The following is a 23,281-nucleotide window of genomic DNA, read 5'->3' on the forward strand; positions in this document are numbered from 1 at the left end:
TTTTTAGCTTTTTTATACAAGAAGCTGTATGGCAATGTTTAGAGTTGGATTACTGCTTTCTTATGGTGATACAAGAAATACACCATTAATGGAAGATGAATAATTCCTGGTGAATACAGCCTGCAGTTTGAGGCATCTCAGATTGTTGGATGTGAGTTTTTGTTTGTAAGATTAACTAAATAAAAATCCCAAACCCCGCACTGGAAACTCAAAGCATCAGAGGTGAACGCCAAGATTCAAGCCTTTGATTTTTTTTTCCAGAGTACAGCAGATTTCTGTACTGGTGTTTGGACTGAATCCTCCTCAGTATTATGTATAACCAGTGTTTTGCTAATCTTTGGAGAGATGGAAGTTCAGATAGACGAAGAGAGGGTGTTTTTTTTTAAAGCTGCTTTCTTGCTGGAGGTGTGCTGCTGATCCATGTTCTTTTAAAACATCCCTAAGGTGGTTGTTAAGTTTCATTCAGACAACATCCGGTCAGGTATTACTCCTCTCTTTTGGAAAAAGTATATTTCTTGAATTTGTAGGGTATGCAATCTAAAAGTTGAGACTTGAGAAGGGTTCCCATCATCTCCCCGGGGGATAGCTGGCAGCAACACATTGTTTAGAGCAATCAGTCAAAAAGTTGGAGAAAAAAACAACACTAGGTATCTAATTAGACTTTGCTTCCTTCCTTGTTGTTTTCCTTAAAGCTAGAAGGCAGCATTGTCTGTTGACGCCATGACAGTGTGGAGAAATGTAGGAGTAGGTTCCCTCGACTATAAAGGCTGAAAACATCCTTAGGCACACACTCCGGAGCAACCCAGACTTATTCTCCTCAAACACATCTTTTCTCTCGTTGCTCCTCAACATATTAATCCAAACCTCCAGGATCAGTTGGTGGTTTTGCCAAATTTGAGACAAGCCTTTTAGTTCTGAAGCGTACACTGCGAGCAACACAGACTTTCATACATTTCTCATGGCAAAATCCTTAAGTTGGGGAAGATTCTCAGTCATCCAGGTCATAGTCATTCCAAAAAAAGAAAATCACAAACAATCCACTGGACTTTGCTTCCAAGTTTGAAGACGTTCTGCTTCCAGTCAAGGAAGCTTTTTCACTTCAAAATGTCAGCAGTAGCGTGAGTTCGAGGTTTTATACAGTAGCCCAACAAAGCCTTGTTTTGTGAACAAACAGAAAGGGAGGTGGTATACACAATGCAGACCTATGAGTGCCTGTCCTCTGGGCACATCAGTGATGTCTTGACTAATACTCAATGTCGCATAGAAAACATGTATCTTTGTCGGACATCTGTACAGAGTCACCGCTGAGTAGGGAAACAGACATCTGCAGAGTTAAGGTCTCCCAACTATGTTGGAGGCTTTGGTCTGCAGTGGTTTTCTCTATAAAACTATGAATACCATTACTTCTTGTCCCTTTCTTATGCTAAATAATAAACTATAAACTAAATGGAGGTAAGTGAGGCCTGCAGGGCTTTAAATTCTGTTCTAGGTTCTGTTCTTGATGAATGTCAGTGTTAGATAGCTATGAGGTTACTTTGCTTTGAATCTAATGTTGACTTAATGCAGGTAAGGTCTTCATGTATTCAATCTTTTAAGTTTGTTGCCTTGTGCCAATTTATAATATATGTAATCTCAATATCATATAGATAGACAATTGTTTTGACCAATTTTTTATTTTTATTTTTTTGTATTGGCATTGGCCAATACGTGCATTTGTGAATTGTTGATTCATTAGTGCACAGTAACCGGCAGAGGACGATTTGACTGTAAAGGCTGATTTATACTCAGAAACCAGGTTGTCTGCGTGTGAGTCGCATTGAACGCAGAGACGTCCCCGCCCCTTCCGCAGACACTCTATTGCACCTCTCCCAAATTGTAGGTGACCGCAGACAGGAGGCCTCTGATTGGTCAAATCTACATCTGCTCTACTGTAAGCGTATTTCCTGTTTGGTACCTTACCGGCTTGTTTTGTTTGTTTGAGTGCCATTGTGGAAAACGACTCGTGAAGATGGACCAGCTAGAAGAGCGAGAACGCTGCAACCCTTTTTCCACCTGGATCCCTGCTCTTTTTCGCCCTCATGTTCCTCCGTTGTCACACAAACTTCCCCCATTTCCTCACTTCCTCGGCCGGATCTAGACCCACAGCTAGTTCCTGATTGTCCCTCTTGCGTTGTGGCGTGGAATAACATAGCGCAGACCACGCTTCAAAATTGGGCATAAATCAAAAATGTCTGCATCATACCTGCGATAAGCTGCTGCGGGAGTAGAACCAGCCCTTAAGTCTATCCTTTTTTCAATTTCAGACTTGGCCAGGAAGTTGGGGTGATGGGGGCGCTGCAGCACCTCCTAGTGGCGACAGGAAGATTAATGTATTAATGTATTGAAAATACTTTGCACAATTTATAAGTTTGTGCACAGTATTTTGGATTTTTTATTTTACTATTATGCGTATTTGGTTTGAATTTAATTATTTTGAGGCCTAATTAACACAATTTCACGGTAGTGATCCTGTGTTCTTTGTGTAATGGATGTGGAGAACTGTTCAATAACATTTAAATAGTATAATATAATCTTGTGGTATGCATAAAAGGATTTTGGAGCTAATAGAGCCACGTGTGACATAAACACAGTGACTCAGGTTCATGCCAAATAACCAAATCAACGTTGTTATAGTGTTATTGTGAAGTTTATTTAATAGCGCAGATATTTACCTTAGAACTGGTTATATCTGTGTGTTACACACCCTGGTTGCGTGCAATGAAGTGTATATGACAATAAAGTAGCAAATCTCAATCTATTTATTTATATTAATTGTATTTTAAATAGGCAAATAGGCTCATAGGTCTTTAGTGCAAAAAAAAAAAAGAAAAAAATGTATAGACAGCACCCCCTTTTCAAAATGGCCGTCAGACTCTCATGTCAATCGGAGGCAAACCTCAAGCATTAGTTGTGTCTGTTAGTAAAACAACTTTCTCCTGATGAAGAGATGTTTTATTAATGAGTGCAACTTTTAACTCTGGCGGCACCTTTGGGTTCTATGTGCCGTCACACCAGCTGAGCGCTACCTTGGTAATGATCTTACTGTCTCCTGAATCATCATTAACATTAACACGTACATTTGAGGGGTTTTTTGGATGCTGATGAGTTAGAAATAAGGTAGGGAACCCTGAAGTAGGCGTTTAGTAGGCGTATATGTAAATGATCCAACTTAAAATTCAACATGTTAACTGTGTTTTGTTAGACTAATGTTTCATTTAGGATCGTTAATGCATGAAGTCTTAGGCTGTAATTAGCTGCTTTGATGTAGCGTTGATTTCTTTCTTTGTTAGAGCGTGTGGGTGTAGATTTACAATCTGCTGTGATGGCTCCAGGAGAGCTTTGAAACTTTAAATGTGGAGCTTTTTTAAATCGAAAACTAACGCATCATCAGTGGATTCAAATACAAATATAATTTTGGTTGCATAATTAAACTGAATTTAATTAAATGTTGAATATATTACGGTAAGAATAAACAGGGGTTGTTAGAGAGACAATGTCTGAACTTGAGTTGGAAAAGTGTCCGGCTCTTTCCTGCCTCTCTGCTGGTTTGGCTTTCAGGATCAGACGGATAACTGAGCTCCAACAGGCATGCCTGTCCATTTAGTGCCCCCCCGACAGCTCCCACGCTGTGCCTATCCATATCCTCTCCGTCTTCAGCCTGATTTTTTATTCTTTATCTAGAATCTACAAGGCCCAGGAAAGCACTCTGAATCATCTTGGCAGCAGGTCATCCTGGATTTTCCTGCTCTAAAAGCTGTAGTTCTGCAGTAGAAATGTTTTTTCTGGCTGTTTTATGCATTGCATGAGGAAGCATGTCAGCAAAGCTGCAGATCTACACAGACAGGGCAGCCATGCAGAGCTTTGGTGGCAACTCTAACTGCATTTGGTTATCAAACAGGGGTTGACGTTAAGGATTTTTACCACTTGCCCTTTGGGCAAGTGACTTTCACATTTCATTTGCCCAGAAACAATTTTTACTTGCCCAGTATAATGTTTAATAAATATAGTTCCTAATATTCATTTTTGTATATATATATATATATATCAATGAAACATGTTTGTTTTTTAAGTGTTTTTTGTATTTCAGTTTTTTTTAAGTTTACAGGTTCCTGGTGTGTATATGCATGCGTCAGATAATGAACTCAAGCCTACATTACCGTGTTAACATGCTTTTCAATCCTTCCTGCACATTCTTTTTAAAACTAAACTTTGCTTTAAACTGTTGTGTGCTTGGAAAAATATCAATTGTAATGTTAAAAATAAAAAAAAAACTTAAAACTTAAGATAAATCACAAGACAGAAGTCAATGTCACAAATGAATAACTTATTTTAGAGTCACGGTATGTTTATACAAGATAATACTATTAATATAATGTGACTTTTCTAGAGAATCATTATACAAAGTTATTTTATACAGGGTTTCCACAATCTTAGATCATTTCAGAATTCCCTGACTTTTAACTATGGATTAGTTTTCCCTGACAAAATAAATGCAGCAACAAGACAATAACAACATAACAGGTCACCAATTTAAAGCTACAGTGTGTAATAATTACAGGGATATACAGTCAGAAATGTAATATATTATACATAACTATGTTATTTATCATCATCTACGAGCTCAGCCTCTTAACCTTAATATTTGCGTTGCCTTAGAATTCGTTATTTATAATTACATAGGAGCGGGTCTCGCAGCCATGGAGGCAGACATCTTTGCGCTACGGCAGCGCAGAGCCAACAAACTAGTGATTGCGAGATCGCCCATTACGCTCGAAAGTAACTACGCCAAGTTGAGAGAGATGAACTGAGATGGTACTGAACAATAGATGGCAGTATTATGCCTGAGAATACTATCTGTAAAATGATCTATGTAAACAAACCTCACCATTTGAGAAGGTAGGTGATGCGGACGTCGTGGAAGACATTTTGTCCCGTGACGCTCGCCATACTGTTGGGGGGAGAAGCGGTGGGGGGGAGATGTTCATGTTGCTGCGGTCTGCAGTCTGACCGCTAGATGTCGCTAAAAGTTACACACTGTAGCTTTAACATGTTTAGCTCTATAACATTTAAATGCACCTCTCAAATGTCTAAGAGAAAAAAAATTAATGAACATTTTTCAATGTATGACCTGCATCTCTGTACAGAAGACTGCCATATGATAGCCATATTTACACTGTACGCATGGCATACAATTATGCCAATTTTCCTCCCTGACCGATAATTTTTAATCTAGGGTTATCTGGGTGGAGGGTGAAATGGGTGATGGGTGTGTTACTGTACTTACATTTTTTTGCCTTGTGGTTGTTTTTTAGCCTGCTAAGTCAAAAAAATCTGTCTGATTCACGCCAATTCCCGGACAAAAATCACGACATCTGGCGAAAAATCACACGGCTTTTTCAAATCACGCGAGAATGTGTACAAAAATAACAAAAATGTCGCTGGCAACGCTTCTGGGTCGTTTTCATCGAATGTCGGGGATTTTAAAGTAATTTTGAGTGATTGATAATTTTTTTTGCGATCATTGCACTTGCCCGGCGGGCAAATGCAATGAAATTTGTACTCTCCCAACAATAAAAACTACTTGCCCCGGGCGATCGGGCAATGGTTAACATGGAGCCTTGATCTACAGCTGCAGAGATGCAGTGCCTTGTAGAAGTATTCTTGAAACTTTAAAAAAAAATAATTTTCCCCATCTACCCAAAAAATTGCTGAAGAGTGATGATGTTACACGCTGAACTTTGATCCCAGACATTCATATGTGACTCAAATTGAAAAACAAATTGAAAGAATAAAATCCTGTATTTACTCCCATGCAGCTTTTGCACCTTATTTTTTGATATTGATCCGATGTAAGAGGTGAATTTCTCCACTGTGAGATCAGTAAAGTCTACTTTATCTTTTCTTGATGGACAATTTATTTTGCTATGTGGCAAACAACAAGTTGGTGCAGTATTGATTCCAATCACAAATGAGTTATGTAACCAATTATTTTGAAGGTTTTTCATTTTTTCCTAAATACCAACATTGTCAACCATAATGACAATGAGATTTAATGAAACAAAGCATACAAGTCTATTCTAAATATTTAAGGAGTAGAAAGTAGAGATAATTGCAAAAAAATGTAAGAAGTAGACGTAAAACGTCTAAAAAATAATTACTCCAATAAAGCATAGACAGCTCAAATTTCTACTTAAGTACGGTAATGGAATATTTATGCTTTGTTACCTGACACCTCTGTGTCGATGTACCCGTTTGTTGATATGGTCTAATTAAAAACTGTAACATTTCATTTTTTTGGTTAGATTACTGCGTTAAACATCAGTTATTGTTGAACATAAAGTCTTAACAGTTCTATATATGTATTAAGCAGTTTTAGTGGTAGTTAAGCCAGTGGTCGAATGGACATTTATGGTAAATATAACAGCAAAGACTGCAACATAGTCGCCTTTCTTAAAGCCATAGTTAAACGAGACACTAAGCTTTCCTCTTTGGCTTCAAGGTTTCACTCTGTTTTCCACGCTGCATTGTTACGAAACCTCTCTTCCCTTCTGTGTGGCAGCAAACCCACTTTAACGCTGCATTCAAACTGAAAGCTTAGAGGGTAAAAAAGGAGTCCAACTCCTCATATTTCCAAACAAGGTGTGTTTGGACCCTTCTACAAGCTTTACTGGTCTCTTTTGTACAATGGCAGATATAATCCAGAGAACTGCTTTGCTTTGTTTGCTGTGAAGACTGGAGAACGGTTAGTTTTAACTGTGAGATCAATCAAGTCAATCGCTTCTCAAAACATCATCCATGTATTTCATTTCATATTATCCTACCTTTAAATATTCTGTAGTTGTTCTGACTGGTGGACCCCCGCATACCGTCTGAGGAGCGGTCATGGAAATCCAGCAGCAGTCAGGTTCTCAGGGACTTCCCACTGCTGTACGTCGCAGCTGGGGTATTTTGGACGGCTAGTTTTTATATTTAACGTAGGTGTGCATATGGTTTAACCAAAGTCCAGTAACAAAATATTTTAGTGAAGTGATCAGAACTCAGAGCCTGTGAACGGAGCAGAGTGCCGCGCAATTTCCGCTCCCCGCTCAGGAGGATGTTTGCTCATTCACTGCTCAAAGTTGCGCCAGGATGTTCCGCTCAAAATCCGCTCTGCGCTCACCTTCATTTTCCTGCCGCTCAGGCAAAATCACTCCACGCTCACTCAGATATTCAGTAGAAGGTATTTTTTGACATTTTCCTTTATGTAATTATGCTAGGGCCCTGGGACACACAGCGTTTGATTTAATGATGTCACTAATACATGTGTATTGTCTTATTTAACTGGATGTTAAATTATCGCACTGTTTCCCAGCTGCTAGCGTAACACCTCGCTACATTTATGTTGCCCTGCGTTTCCTATTTAATTAATTTATTTTACCAGACCATGTTAAAAAACGTCACTTCGCATTCCCATTGCAAAGGAGATAATAGCATTTAAGCCGGGCTTACACTGCGATTTTTTTTTTTGCCCTTTTGGGGGCGACTTTCCAGTCGTGCGAGAATTTTCCGATCGGCCTGACTTTCAGCCTGATCGTGTAGTTTACAGGGGGGTAACGAGAGGCGATCAGCCTCTCACGACCACCTCCCGATCAGGAATCGTGAGGTCGTGGGACCGTCGTGGGCAAATCGCTCAGTGTGCTAACAAGGATTTTTCTTCTTTCTCTTAGATGTAAACACAGAAGCCTGGCGGGGGTGTGAGTGAAATGCAGTTCGTTCTGTAAAATTGACAGACCGTAGTAGCCACATTTGCTCAGCTATGTCTTTGTTTAAATACGTTGTTGCCTTTTCTTTTTAGTGGCTTTCAGCACAAGATTGGACAAATTGCCGAGGCAACGCGTTTCTCTCTAGTGAGCTTCATTTTCCTCTTCTACTGGTTTGGCTTCCAGATAGACGAGTCCGAGTAGCGCCATCTCACTGCGGAGCTGAGTCCCACGTGGTTTTTAGACGTACAGTGTGAGCAGGTAGATCGCATCAAAGTGTCGTGTTGCAAAATGTCAGAACATACATCGTGAGCTGTAGCTGCGTGCAACGATTGAAAAAATTGCACAATGTTTGCCCGGCCTTACCACAATGATCCCTTTATGTAAACCCGCTCTGTATTGTTAAGTATAGTTAGTGTTTGTTTTTATGATATTTTATCCCACTTTTTATCACACAATATGCAATCCTCGTCTCGGTGATGCCGTGGTTAAGTTGAAACATAGACTATAACAGATTATAGGCACAGACTACAGCATAGGCATTGGCATAGGTTTTAAGTCAAACATGAATTTAAGTAAAGCCATTGACTTTGATTGATTGTTGTGAGCGCATCGGAGTGAACTGGAGTGGAGCAAAATCCTTTAAACCACCATATTTCTTCCGCTCAGCTCACATGCTCTGAAACATGCTCACTTTTCATCCTCCTGTTGTTTTTATGTAAACCTATTAGTATGTAGCGCCTTTAAGTACATGTATTGTTGTCTATTTTCATGGTTTTATGCTAACAGCTCTTTGGGAGCAGAAATTACAGCTTGGATGCAGTAACTGTCTAACTTCCATCTCCCAGATCGGCTTCTCTGATTGGTTGACGCCCTGCCTACAGTTGCAAACTTTCCGATTTTCCCAACTGGAGCGTCTCACGTTGCGAATGCCTCTTAAGGCTCATCCACCATAGTTTTCCCGTGTAAACCTGCCGCCCTGATGTTCATGACGCATACGGTGTGAACTCTGAACAAGCGCGTTATCGCCACCCACAGGTCTGGAGTGAGAAATGTAAATTGAGCAAACGTTTAGTGACTCAGCAATTCTGAAATTGTGATTATATTCCTATTGTATCTAATTGCGAAGCCCCACCGAAAAAAAAATAATTTGTCATTTTTCAAAAGTATTGATTTTTCCTAAATAAATCACTTTTCTTCTCACAACAGCAAACACTTGTGTTCTACTACAAAATCTGCTATATTAGCATAAAGCTCCAGTGGGTAATAATTACAGGGACTTGCCTTCAGAAATGTAATCTATTATTCATAATTATTTTATTATCATTTATTAACTGAAAGTCTCAATCTTTCTGTTTGAATTGCCTTAGCAAAAGCTCATTATAATTGCAGAGGAGCGGAACTTGCATTAATGGAGGCAGACATCTTTACCTTACGGCTGCACAGAGCTGAGAAACTAGTGACTGTAGAGATCGTAGAGTTAGATCTACATAAAATCTATACCCCACACAGACTAATAAAATACTATTCATAAAATGATCAATGTAAACAAACCCTTATTGTTAATTGACAATTCAATTCAGTTTATTTATAAAGCGGCAATTCACAACACATGTCATCTTAAGGCACTTTATAGTTCAACAGATCATCCAGTCAAATTGATTCAAAGTTTTCTATCTAAGAAAACCAGCTGATTGCATCGACTCATTGACTCGAATGCAATCCTTCTCACCAAGCATGCTTGTAGCGACAGTGGAGAGGAAAAACTCCCTTTTAACAGGAAGAAACCTCCAACAAAACCTGAGTCTGTTTGAGGCCGACTGGGGTTCAAGGAGACAGAAGCAGAGATAGAAAAAGCAGCTGTAAAAGGCGGCCCCGTCCAGGAAACACACAGCCAGGCAGACGAGCTCCGAGCCAGCTCCCATGTCAGAGGATGAAGAGAGCACATCCAGCCAGTCACAGTCAGAGAAACAGGACTACACTGGAAAAAAAGGCCGATCTCCAACATCTATAAACAAAGGTGTTGATGGCAGCAGCACAGCTGATATTTCTCTCCAGGATGGTGTCACAGGCAAATAGGAACGAGGTGAAGCTACTATGAGGAAGAGCAGAGAGAGCAGAATGTTAGAGATTGAACTAACAGATTCTGCAGAGTGGGAGAATAGAGAGAGAATGAAGCGGTATGTGGGGTCCACCAATAAATGATTTATCACAGGATAGGTGATGTTGCAGAAGCCATTTTGTACCATGACAGCGTCCATATTTTTTCCGTAAAACAACACAATAGCTTTAAAAGAGACTTAAAAGTTTTATCTGCTTCAGAAATTAATTATAAGGCGGGTTGTGGTTATTTTTAGGCTCCAAACAAAGATTACGTTCCATCCTCCCAGGCATCAGTTCCTGCAGCTCCAGCAGCCAAACAAGGCGTACTGTAGGACGCTGTCATTTCCACTTCTGTTTATTGTTTGTGTCCTCTCCTCCCTGTTTCACACAACCTGTTAAGTCTGACAGGCTGTTGCTAGGTTACATTACCTCAGCGCACTGTCACTAGAGTCAGGGTCGCTGTGCGTGTGTGTGAGAGACGGGATGTGAAAAAGCTACAAAGTGAGGATGATTTACCTTTGCGTTAGATTTTAAAAGGTTGGAGCTTTAGTTGGGAGTGAATATTAAGTTCCAGCTACATCTAGTGTGGATTAGTTTAAAGGGAGGGCTGAGATTTAGAGAATCGATGAGCAGGAGGAATTTTTTTAATATAACTGCAGGTGGATGTTTTTGCAGAAGCAATGAAAAAATGTTATAAATGGAAAAAAAAAAATTCAAAACTTTAAGGGACTTATCAGGCTCATGACACTTTTTAATACCATTTAAAAACTCATGTAATCAAATAGAGATCAGGAGTCCAAATACCCTCCATAACTGCCAAAACAATCGGCCCAGCTTCAATCGCCACCCTCTAACGGGATAAACATTTTAAGTGTAAACAACTTTCCACTGTTTCTGTCTTTAGGAAGCTTTTCCACTTTGCAGGTGGCAGAGAATGAAGTCCAGTGAGGACGTGACTTATAGCAGATGTCCTCGGTGTTTACACGCTGCGGTGCTTCACCATAACACCTTGTCAGACAGGCAGCAGGAGAGTCGTGTTTTTTACTGTTGAGATATGGATGCTGAATGCGGGGGGGCGGTGTTGAAGGATTCAGTATTTATCTGGTATTAATTCAGCCACAGGTTTTCTTTCTTTCTCACTAATGTTGTTTAATAAACAACAGTAACTTCTCATGTATGGAGTGAATTTTGTTTCAATGTTGTTACAAATGCAGAACACATGTTTTTTTGTTTTTTTTTAAGTTCTTATTTATCTGTTTTGAAATTTCTAGTGACCAAAACAATTTTTTACGAATTTCAATCATTTCAAATTGTGTTTTTCTGATTACATTGTCTTCACTTCTGGGGGCGGGCTTTCTATGGAGTCAGAAAAGGGTCAAAATGTTTGTAAACTTATAAATCTTAGTTGAAACTGAAAAAATAAAAGTTGAAACAGATTAAATATAAGTTGATATTGAATGACAAAGTTTTACCTTGTAATCTGAGAAACTAAAACAGGCAAATATAAAATAATAAGAATTTAATCTAAATTCTTCCCCTCAGCTTGAAAAAACCTCATAATTCAGTTTAGTATTTTAATTAAAGTTTTTATATATTTTTTTTCTTTATTGCAGTTTTAGATTTTATATTTTCAGTTTTAAATCCCTTCCTTATAGTTTCTATATTTTTTTCCAGTTTAAAACTGCTTTTTCAGTTTTTCACTTTTTTACACTTTCAAATCAGTTTTATTCACCTTCAGATTTTAAACCCCACTCTGACGGGAGTGGGCGGGGAAATGTGATTGACAATTGCAGCAGCTGGAGCAATGTCTCATTCCATGTTGCATTCATTGACTGTGGGAAGTCCGACTACTTGACCGAGTAGTCGGAGTTCCCAGAGTACATGAATGCAACATGTAAACGACATTTGATCACTGCTGCACTTTAGGAAATGAAAATTTTCATTTCGCTGCTAAGCTACTGCTCATTTACTGTCTGAAAGCTGTAAGAAAACTAAATGTAGTTTTGTGTACACTATGTGTATATAACATGTCTATATACAAAAAGTTGTCTAAGTCTCCAGCGCTGCAGCAAGCTCTCAGTCATGTTTCCCCGCCCACTCCCATCAGATTGGGGTCAAAATCTGAAGGTGAAACAAACTGATTTGAAAGTATAAAAAAAAGAAACAAAAATCCTGAAACTGAAAAAGCTATTTGAAACTAAAATCAAAAAAGAAATTAAAGAAATGGATCTGAATCTGAAACATAAAACAGCAATAAAGAAAAGGAATAAAAAAGAAAAAGTGTAATTAAAATACTAAACTGAATTTAGATTCAATTCTTCTTCTTTTTTTTTTTTTTGCTTTTTGAGTTTCTCACATTATAAGGTACATTTGACATTAGATATGAACTTCTATGTTTTAAGTTTCAACTAAGATTTAGAAGTTTCCAAACATTTTGACCCCTTTCTGACTCCATAGCTTTCCCTTGGGGAGCGGAGACGCATTTCTATTGGTCTGTATTGATGTTAGCAACAACAACATTGCAAAAAGCAATAAGCAGTTCAGATAGACATCTAATAACATCCTACCAAAAATTCTGGACTTTAGAGTTTTTACATTTTTTATTTTTTTTTATTTCTCTTCCTCATATTGAGTTTTATGAATTTAATTCTGTCAGAATTGCATGGATTTCACAGATCAGTCTCTTTGTTCCCGGCCGAATACAAACACGGCTCTTGACCAATAAACATGTTATTGCCAACGTCAGCCAGATGGAAATACATCTTCACTTCTCTCTCCAGAGGAAAGTTCGTAAAACTGAATCGGAAAAGAAGAAAATAAAAAATACATTTTCAAAATATAAAATCTGAAAGAAAAAAAAAACAATATTTGCAAAAGTAGAATTTGCAAAACAAAATATGGAAACAATTATAAAAAAATAATTTAGTACCTAAGAAAACAGCAGTTAATCTCAAAGCAATTTTAGATGAAGAATTCTTCTCTTTTTTTTTTTTTTAATGGTTTGTAGTATTTTCCATTTCCATTCACAAAACGTGTTCTTTTGTTTGCAAGAATAACGGAACAAAACTCACTCCATACCCTATCCCTTGTTACTCGATTAAAGAAAAATGGGTCAATCCGAGTTATAAAACTGATTTAATGATCCTACATTATTCAGTGACATTAAAGGCAATATCAGAACCCGGTGGTGCCTTCGGGTTCCTTTGCTAAATGCTTCTTTGCTTACCACAATTAGCAAAATCTTAATTGGCAATTAATTTTTACTTCCTAATAATTTCCCTCAAGGCAGTGCCATTTTTTCCATGATGGATGAGCAACATTTAGACGTTGCCATCTGTCTGCAGCTACCTCAGAGTGGATATTAAACCCAAGCCAGCCTATCTCAGCCTGTTACAGTAAATATTATGAAGGCGGATGTTTTATGGGAGACATTAAGTCAGGTGGAAGGTGTCTGTAGAGGTCTGTTTGCTGATCCTGTTTTCATGCTGCTGCTATAATTACCTGGTTTTGGCCTACTGAGGCCGGCCAACCCACCATAAGTAGAAACCAAAAGCCACACGACACTCAAACATGCACACAAACTCAACTCAGGGAGCTGGGACATCCAGCGAGCCAACTGCAGCCTTATAAGGATTGTAGTCTTGAGCTGCATCCCAGTTTGCTAGATAACAGTGCCAGAGCCTTATTTAGCCCGCAGGCTGCTTTCTCCACACACAGCAATAGATGTAGCACAGGGCTAAATCCATACAACCCCCCCCCCCCCCCCCATCTGCGACCTGGTCGGTGTGGAAAACTTCAGAGTCCTGCAGTGTTGGGCTTCAGATCACGGCCGCGCATCTTTACAGCGGGAGAATCTTCGTATCGTCTATCCAAGCAATCATCTCTCCATCTGCTCTGATCACTCATGGCTCTGCCGTCTTCTTCGTGTGACGGATCAAAGCAAAAATTGTTTCTGTTCCTTCAGGGCGAAAGTCCAGCTGGGGATGCAGCAGCAGAGTGAGGGAAGGTCACTGCTTCTGATATGGCATGAAGTTCTTCCTTCAAACAAAGCAAATGTGGCTTTGTAACAAGCCTGAAGTCATAGCTGGGATTGTTTCATGTCACATCTCATTCTGCCTGTATTAAAGGGTCTTTCCTCTACAGTGGTCCTTTTCTTGTTTGAAATGCACTTGAAAAGCTTCAGCTTGCTGTAAATGTACTTTCAGTGTACGACATCGCGTGAAAGAATGTCCCAAAAAACACTCTGGTTTTGTTTCTCTCTTCTGAGAGGGTTTCCACAGGTCATTAAAAGTCATAAAATTATTATTTTTTTAAAATAAGGCCTTAATTGGCATTCAAAATCATTAAATGTGATTATCATGGCATTTAATATGCTTTATAAAAAAAAAGAAAAAGATGGGTTTCCAAAAACAATTTTGTCACATATATCAGATATAACTGGTTCTGCGTGTTTGTGCAGAACTGTTTTCGGTTGCTCATAAACCCGTTTGTTGGGAAAATAAGCTCGAGGAGAAAACATTTCAACAAAAATGCAAATTTCAACAAAAGTGGCTGAAAAACGAGAAATTCTGGAAATGGCTGCAGCCTGCTGACTGTGTGTATGTGTATATTTATATATATATATATATATATTATTTCTAAGAGCATTAACTTAGAGTTACTCACTCCTGTATAAACCCTGTCTGAGGCTTTTCTTTTATTCTCATACATTTCTTAGACACTTTTTCCCTTAAGACCTTCGGCCATTTTCAAAGAACCGCGGTAAGAAAGGTGAGCTTCAATGACTGACTGGAACCGCAGCTCACCATAGCTTAATACTCTGAGCTCACGCCTGTATGGAAGCCCTTTCCGCCACTCTGTAAAAAAATATATATATATATCTCTTTATAATGAGATATTAACTCAATATAATGAGATACTATCTCAAATCTAAGATGGCTGTCAAAAACAACACTGTACATAGATGCATCGGCGGCGTATTCTAGTAAACTAGCCCCACCCATCAGCGGCCAAAATCATTTTTGTCTGCGAGTTTGGTCTAGCCTCGATCAATACCCCAGGCACTAGAACTGGCGGGCCAATCACAACGCAGAGATGTGTTGTTAGAATGTCTGAATGCAAAGTGGGCGGGGTTTTGAGGGTGTGACGACAAAGCTGCGCGACGCTGGAGAAAACACAACAAGGAAGATGGCAACAACTATGGAACAGTTCTCGTTTGACTCGGCTTTGGAATCAGTTTTGGAAGGATTAGACTCTGGATTTTCGTTGAAACGAGAGCAGGAAGAGGCTCTACGCTCTTTCATTTTTATTATTCGCCGTTTTTACTGACAGGCTGTTCGTTTACACTCCCCCACCAGCTTTCTGTCGCCCTTAGTACGTCATAGTCAGACAGAGCGTTGGCCAATAGGCACAGACAGCAGTTTGAAAGACAGCAGGTTGTTTTTATCAACAATCTTCCGATGTCTCATTCATCGGGGCCAGACTAAGGCCACGTCCACACGAAGTCAAAACGAACACGAAACGCTAATATTTTCCAGAATGTTTGTCGTAAAGACGGAGACGTGAAATAAATGTGATCGACCACACGAATGCATGAAAACACTGCAAAATGTATGCCAGGCCTGTAAGTGGCGCTGTGGTGCCAAAGCAAAAATAGGCGAAAACAGGCAACGAAATGTTGGGCATGCGCAGTAATATTTATACAACAACCAAATCGGAAAACCGGAAAATGGCCCTGCGGGTCCATTTTCGTGGTTCAGTCAAATTCAGGTGCTGAACTATGTCGACGATATTGCTCTGTTCTTCCTGGAGATATTCCAGAAGAAGAAGATTCTGTTGTAAGCCCGACAGCAGGGTGAGTAGCATGAGCAGCAACCATTCAACACAGTACGCCGCCATTGTTGTGGTGATACTGTGTCGTGCATGCGTGTTTAGAGGCGACGCTATGACGCATATTTGTAAGAAAAAAAATGCAGTTAGAGCTTAAAGATGGAACAGCGAAAAAGGTGTTTCAAAATCTTCCCACTCTGAAGGCCTAATAAAAAAAAGATTGTTTACAGACCGCGAAACGCCGGCTCCAGGGTTTGACTTCGTGTGGACGGGGCCTAAATTACACATTTAATCTCACATTTAGTCTGGTTTATCCGGCTAGCATCGGCGTTGAACTACTGAGGTGTCAGTCTCCTCATCAAACAAGGTTTTAGTCTTAAAAGATCAAATAAAAATGCTATTTTTGAACATTCTTTTCAGTAAAAATGTACATAATGTGTATGTGTAGTAACATTCCCCACACTGGTCGCAAGTGTGTGTTGTTTAATTGCTAAATGAATGGGTTGAAAAGCGTAACCCTGATCCAACCCCTTGATGTGCAAGAAGTTACAGTTAATAGTTACAGTCATCTGCAAATGTAATGATAATCCCTTGACTTGTTTTGGGCCTAATAATTGAAATTGTTGAGGATAATCAGCAGCGGCGTTAACAGACACCATGATGGTAAGCCTACTGAGCACATCCGTGACATGTGAAGCTGATGTTTTTCATGATCTTTGCCAGGGAAAGTCAGCAGGCAACATATGGTGCTAAAGTCGAATACAAAAAGATCAGACTCTTAGAGCCATGATGTGTGGCTGATGCTGCTGAACGCTGAAGTCGATAAAATACAGACCTGAGTGTGTTTTCATGCCCTCTGGATGCCCAGTAACAAGATTCAGCAATGTTGGCTCCCTGTTTTTCCAACCTTTCCAATGTTGCCTCTTAAGGAAGAAGCAGAGGAATTGATCAAACGTCAATCTTTCATCATTACTAGCAGGGAAACACGGCCATAACTAAAAAAGCTGGTGTTGAGCAGTGGGGGTCGAGGCGCCGTTTCCACGGAGCTAACAAGCTCCTGACTAAGAGATGGGAGCATGAGGGAAGGCAGGTAGGTAGGCAGAAGGAATGAGGAGGTGGCATGAATGGATGGAAGGGAAGAGAGACATGCTGCAGAGAGTATGCACATGATGAAAGGCAGGAAAATAAAAATCTAGGATAGATCACCAGTGGGAAAAGAGTTGAAGAGAAATGATGGATGGTTGGGTTCTACAGCTGGTCCAACTGTGAGGAGAGAGACTTTACATTGGATATGGTGAGAGGCTTATAGGAGGGCAGGAAGATTCCTGACCCAAAGCCCGACCTTTTTCATCACCTGCTGCTTTTGAATGAAAGATTTTCTAAGACAGATTTATTTCAGGTTTTCAATTTAGAAAATCATAGGGGGTCAGAGCAGAACAGAAATGGAGCGAGGACTTAAACAACCATCACTTTATAGAGCTTTGAGGCAATGACTGTAATTACAGTGGTCATTTTTATTAAAACACTTTGATAAGATTTGATAATATTGACCTTTTTATTGTCATTACAAGTAGAGATTCAAAGATACCAGCATTTTATCCAACCCAAGTAGAGGTCTAAACGTCGTCTGCGTGTGTCGCACTGAAGGCAGATATGCCCCCGCCCCTTCCACTCTGCTGCACCTCTACCATATTATAGGTGAGTGCAGACAGGAGGCCTCTGATTGGTCAAATCGACATCTGCTCTACACTACCTGTTCAGTACCTTACCGTCTTGTTTTGTCTGTATGACCTCCATTGTGGAAAACGACTTGTGAAGATGGACCAGCTAGAAGAGCGAGGTGAACCTTTTTCCACCTGGATCCCCGCTCTTCTTCGCCCTCATGTCCCTCCGTTGTCGCACAAACCTGCCCCCACTTCCTCTCCGCCTCGGCCGTATCTAGACCCATAGCTAGTTCCTGATTGTCCCTCTTACATTGTGGCATGGAATAACATAGCACAGACCACTCTTCAATATTGGGTATAATTAAAAAATTATCAGCGCCAAGCTCACTGGGACACACTGCTGCGGGAGGATAACCAGCCGTTAAGAACCAGCAATTGCTGATAAAGAGAAACAATCCAAATATTCAATAAGATCTTAGTCATAGTGAAAATTGGATCATTTTCTCTGAGACGCAAAGAACATGAGTGCAGTAGAGTTCAACTCTACTGCATCATGAATGTAGTAGAGTTGAGATGAATTTTTGTTTTCTTTTGCTCCTCTTGACATATTTGGTGAACACAGCCTCCGGTCAGTCTTCATCAAGAGCAGGCCTGCTTTGAGTTGTTCTTCAAGAGAAGCAGAGCTCAACATCCAAAGCCATGTGGGTGCTGAAAACGAGCTGTGGACAGCTTCTTCTGTCACCTTCAATCACTTGGAAGTCCTCCAGAATTGCTCACATAGCTCCTCCTCAGCAGTCCGGCTGTTGTTCAGTTACTGGTCTGCTGCTGCCTTGGCCACTACTTCTTCTGCTAATTGTGGCTTACCTACGTTTCATGGTGTAAGGGCTGGAGTAAGTATGCAAACTAATACTGGCTTTAAAAAGGGAAATTACATTTGGGGATGCAAGTATGCGTGCACGCAGCTGGCATCAGGTGTGACTGAACATTCCAGTGGAATTTGAACTCTAGATTCAACACATTCTCTGGGAGCATTGGGCTGCCTCTGTAGCACCAAGAGAGCTTCCTGGACTAGCTGTATTCATCAATGATCCACATTCGCAGTCTGTGTGATTTGGCAATATAAAGTGATATTCGGCTGCCCAGTATAATATCGATCTTTCAGGTCCTAATATCGATTTTCAAAAAAAACAATAGGGGAAAATGGACTACCTCTGCACCACCACTCTGGTAGATGGCGCTGTGGAGCCTTTTTACTGTGCAGCACATCAACATCTCTGTAGCTGTAACATTGGCTGTTTATCAATATGTGTACTTGTGAGTTCTCATGTGCTCGTGTACTTGTGAAACGTCATCAGCCTCAGCCCTAGTACTGTTCCAAATCACAAGAATAAGACTGTGAACGGACAAAGTCCTCGGATGTTGTTCTCGCTCCTCCCTCTTTACCCAGCATGCATCAGAGCAGACTTGTCTCTTCTTGAGATTGACAGCTGTCCCAGCATGCACTGCGGCAGCAGCAGCTTCCAATGGAGCGCTCACAGAGCTCAGAGTGTTAAGTTAAAAGTTCTTTTCTGTTGCAGATGTTCAATAAAAGTATGTATCAAGATCATTAAGGCGAGAACATTGTACTTTTAAGCTTCACTATATTGCCCATGTACCGATTTCATGCGTAATAAAACATTAAAAAAATGCAGAAGTTGAGAGGACCACGGCAACCAGCGGACCTCCGAGGGTAACGGTGCCCAGGGCTAATCCTAGCCAGTCTGCAGCAGCCCTCTCTCAGCATAGCTGTGTGTGGAGGACCGCTGGCTCTGATGGCGAGTTTTTGCTTTATTTGGCAAAATGTTTATTTGATTTGTGTTTATCTGACTGTGTTCATTTATATTCCCCCACTACATGAAAAAAGTCAGAATTTATTATTATTTTTAGTCCATAGTCCATATTTGTGTTCTTGTTAATTGAAAAAACCGCCAGGGACTGACTAGAACCCCAAACAACATGGAATCTGATGCATATAAAGTAGTTACTTTTAATTTTGATAGCTAGGTAAAATAAAGGGGATTGTTGAACTGACAAAATAGACGAGGTCTTCCGCTCTCCTGTACAGAGGCTGGGGCTTAGATGATAGCAGGATGGATTCAACTCAATTGCTGCATGGTAGTTTTTTGAAAGCTGAAATCTGAGTCCACTCCCTCTGTTTAAGGTTGTTTTCTTTCTTTCTTAACATAGATGGCTTCCTTAATGCCCCTCTCAAACCACCTATTTATTTTAGTCGGCAGTAAATTAAGCAAAACTGCTCTCAATATTTATGAAGCACTTTGGCAGAACAGCCCACTGGTCTAAATAGTCTCTTGACTGGTAAGTGTGGGCTTAGTTTGGAGGCACAAAGAATGCATTGTAAATCTGTTGAAGTGATAAAATTGCAGTCAACAATAATAATAATAATTCTAACAATAGTAAAGGTGTCGCGTTTAAAAATTTGGTCAGGCGGTAGGGGTTTTCATTGATGTTTTCTGTAGATTGGGTTAGGAATTATCTCCATTTATGCTGATCCGTTGTTTTCAGGCAACTTTTTGTTGCAGGTTTAAAAGCAACGGGTGCTGAGAAGTTGTAGAGTCGGGTAATTGTTTAAACCGTCAGCCGGTATTGGTGCCGAGGCGGAATCTTTTTAAGGCTCTGTCGGATTCAGCTCAGCAGGAGACATTGATTGAACGTTCACGCTGTGCGCTTGCTCCACAGTAATCACCTGCAGCAATTTGTAACACGAGGAAAGATGCTACAAGGAGCTAAGAGGGGAGACAAATGGCACAATGAGCCTCAGGGAGGTGCTGACTGAGCTTGTAGTCCGATAGCGGTTCTAAATGAGGTTTAAAATCACTGGACGTGCGTTTTAGCCAAGATAATACGTCAATTTGTGGCTTAATTACAGCTCTTTCTGCCAGTTCTCCCTGACCCCCCCTCCTCCCCGAGCATCTCTGGAGACCCGGGAGTCTGAGGCAGATATCATCGGATCTGAGCAAATAAAGCTGGATCGCTGGGGAAGAACTAAGCCATTAAATTGAGACTGGCAGTCTGTTCGGTGAGACAAAGAAATGCCTCGTAAAGCTCATTCAAATAGTGCTGACCGACCAGAGCGCTGCGCCGGGGTGAAGAGATTTTAAATGTCTCAGCAGGTGTTCATATTGTCTCAGGCAGGTTGCTTTAGGAAAGACTTCTGAGGAGTCCTGTTTGGATGAGTGTGCTGCAGACCATGCTGGCTCCGTCCTTCCTTTGTCAGCATGCATCCGTGCCTCACAATGAACTGTCTTTCAAACTACTTTAAATAAATAGGGAAACCCAAACAACTTCAGCTGAACTTTCACTGAGTTGCTTTCTGCAATATCTTTATCTCACTTTTATAGACGGTTCACTAAATCTATCCTTCTTCTCACTGTCGACAGCGTACTGTGAAGCTTATATTAAATGTCTCATCTATTTTGGTCAGGCAACAGAGCTCTCCTTTTGGTGAGCCTTCAGTCTTTTTTTTATTTTCCTTTTTCTTCTAAGCTATTTTTTTGTGCATTATAGAAAGCCCCAGTACTCTAAGTTATTGCGTGAACACATGTTGTCCTAATTCTCATGTATCCATTGGCAGATGACAAAAAAAGCTGGTAAGCATCAAAGTTATTCCTAAAGACGTACAGTCAGTCACACAGTTTGTGTAATGAATCTGTTTGGTTGTTTAAAACAAGATGTCGGCGTAACTTTCCGGTTTCTGCAGTGCATAAGAGAACAGAAGAGCAGAGGTCACGGATTAGCGGACTGCGGTCTGGATCCGGACCCACCTGCTAGCTAATCCAGACCCAACCTGATTTAAAACATTAATAAATTACAGCGTGTTGTCTGATGACAGTGTCTAACTTCGCTTGCGCCACTTCTCCTGTTAATACGGTAAAGCCCTCCGGATTGTTCTGGACCAGGCAACACGTGATGCATATTAGCCAATGAGCTGCTGTCAGTCTGGGTTGCTGCTGCTGCTACTTTTAGACACAGCAGGCAAACCTTCAACAACCTTTCAGTTTGGTATATAGACAATTTCCTGATGCACATATTTTATAAAACACCTGAACTGACAGTTTGTTATTTTTCTTTCTTTTTTCTGGCTTAATGAGAGCAGTGGGCTTTATGCTGCCCTGCTTTAAACCTGGGTTTGAATGGAGACAAAGTCATTCTAAAGCACGTATCAAGGAGCTCATTTTGAGCCTGGATCCTGCAGCAGGTTGAGCCAAACATCCTCTAAATGTGCATGGTCATCTTTGAGTACCATTTCACTTTTCTTTCACCAGTTCACCACAGTTCTTCCAGCAGTCCACACTTTCTCTGCTCTCTTTTTCTCATCATCTTCTCCTTCTTTCCCATCGTTTGGCTTGCCACAGGTTTGCCTGCTGTGTCTAAAAGTAGCAGCAGCAGCAACCCAGACTGACAACAGCTCATTGGCTAATTTGGATCACATGTAGCCTGGAGCCGGATCCTACGAAAGGCTTTACCGTATTAACAGGAGAAGCGGTGCAAGTGAAGTTAGACATTGCCGTTAGACAACATGCGGTAATTATAAATTATTCAAATCAGGTTCGGTCCGGATTAGCCGGTAGGCGGGTCTGGATCTGGACCCCGGTCCACTAATCTGTGACCTCTGACCTTTGATCTGATTCAATCAGCGCTATTTAAATGTATAGTAAATCTCCTATCTAGGTTCTATCTTAGGTCTATGGTAGGTGCTGCTACCAGCAAACAGAAAGACAGGAAGTGATATTTTGCATATGATCCTTACCTATATGAGAAAAAAGAATAAAAGAAATGGAGGTGAAGCAAATAAATAGAAAATAAAGCCGAAAGGGATGGATGGAGCAGATTACCCACTCCTGCCCCCGACCACCCCCATCCCTCGTTATGCTAACAAAATGTCCTTAACCTGCATGTGTTCAGGTAGAGCCATTGATTACATTTCAGAGATGAAGTTAAGGATCCTCGACTAAACTCAGCCAAGTCACATAACAGCATCAGCTCTTCCAAAACACTAAAAATGTTATTTTTTCCCTCTTAAGCTGCAGTTATCCCTCTCTTTCTATGGTTACTTACAAGCCTGTGTGAAGATCTCAGTGTGTACTGTAAGCTCCCCTATGAGTTTTATAATCAGAAATGTGCCACAGGATGTGGAGCTAATAGCCAGCCAGAGCAGTGAGTAGTAGGATCATTATAACCATTTCCCAGGGTTTTTACTCTGCTCCATTTGCTATTTCCTTTATGGCTGAACTAATAACATTCCTCCGACCCCACCCCAACTGTGATCAGGATTTGTTCTACGTGGCTAAATTGAACTGTAGGGGGAGAAAAGTCACTAGAAATTCAAAAAAATGAATTGACCCATCATGAGCGTTCATATTTTGCTTCATTTGCTCAATGATGGACTTTCCTCAACACTTTCTTCTTCCACTTAAGACCTGGTGTTATAAAATTAAAGGCTGATGTGACTTTATTATTGAATCAAAATAAACCTTTGGACTATTGTATGTTCTGTGAATTCACTCCCAAATGCAAACGAGTAATGGCAACAAATAAAGGTGTGATTGAAGCTTAAATCATGGTCAAACGGTTAACTCTGCAAACATGGAATACATTCGCAACTTTTATTCAAAATATACAATATGTTATCTGCTGACGTGGCAGATTTGTCGAAGTTATTAATTATAGGAATTGTTTTAGTTACGGAGATTACATTTCTGAAAATCCAGAATGGTGTCACTGTGTCATACCATTAGTTGCAAATGTTGTTTTCTTGCAGTTTAAATAAAGGTCATCTACCAGAATTGATGATGTGCTTTGAAGCAATGTATGTCATTTGTATTTTTTGTTACGAAACAGCGACCATAT

The 23,281-nt window shown here is 40.3% G+C and overlaps 1 protein-coding gene across 2 annotated transcripts in view; it reads left to right on the top strand.

Moving 5' to 3' along the window:
- LOC119785228 (solute carrier family 66 member 2) overlaps positions 1-23,281 on the top strand; it is a 55,843-nt gene that overhangs the window by 27,815 nt on the left and 4,747 nt on the right. The window lies entirely within an intron of this gene.

The sequence above is a fragment of the Cyprinodon tularosa genome, unplaced genomic scaffold (assembly GCF_016077235.1).
Source record: "Cyprinodon tularosa strain WSP-4 unplaced genomic scaffold, ASM1607723v1 ctg244, whole genome shotgun sequence".
Lineage (NCBI taxonomy): Eukaryota > Metazoa > Chordata > Actinopteri > Cyprinodontiformes > Cyprinodontidae > Cyprinodon > Cyprinodon tularosa.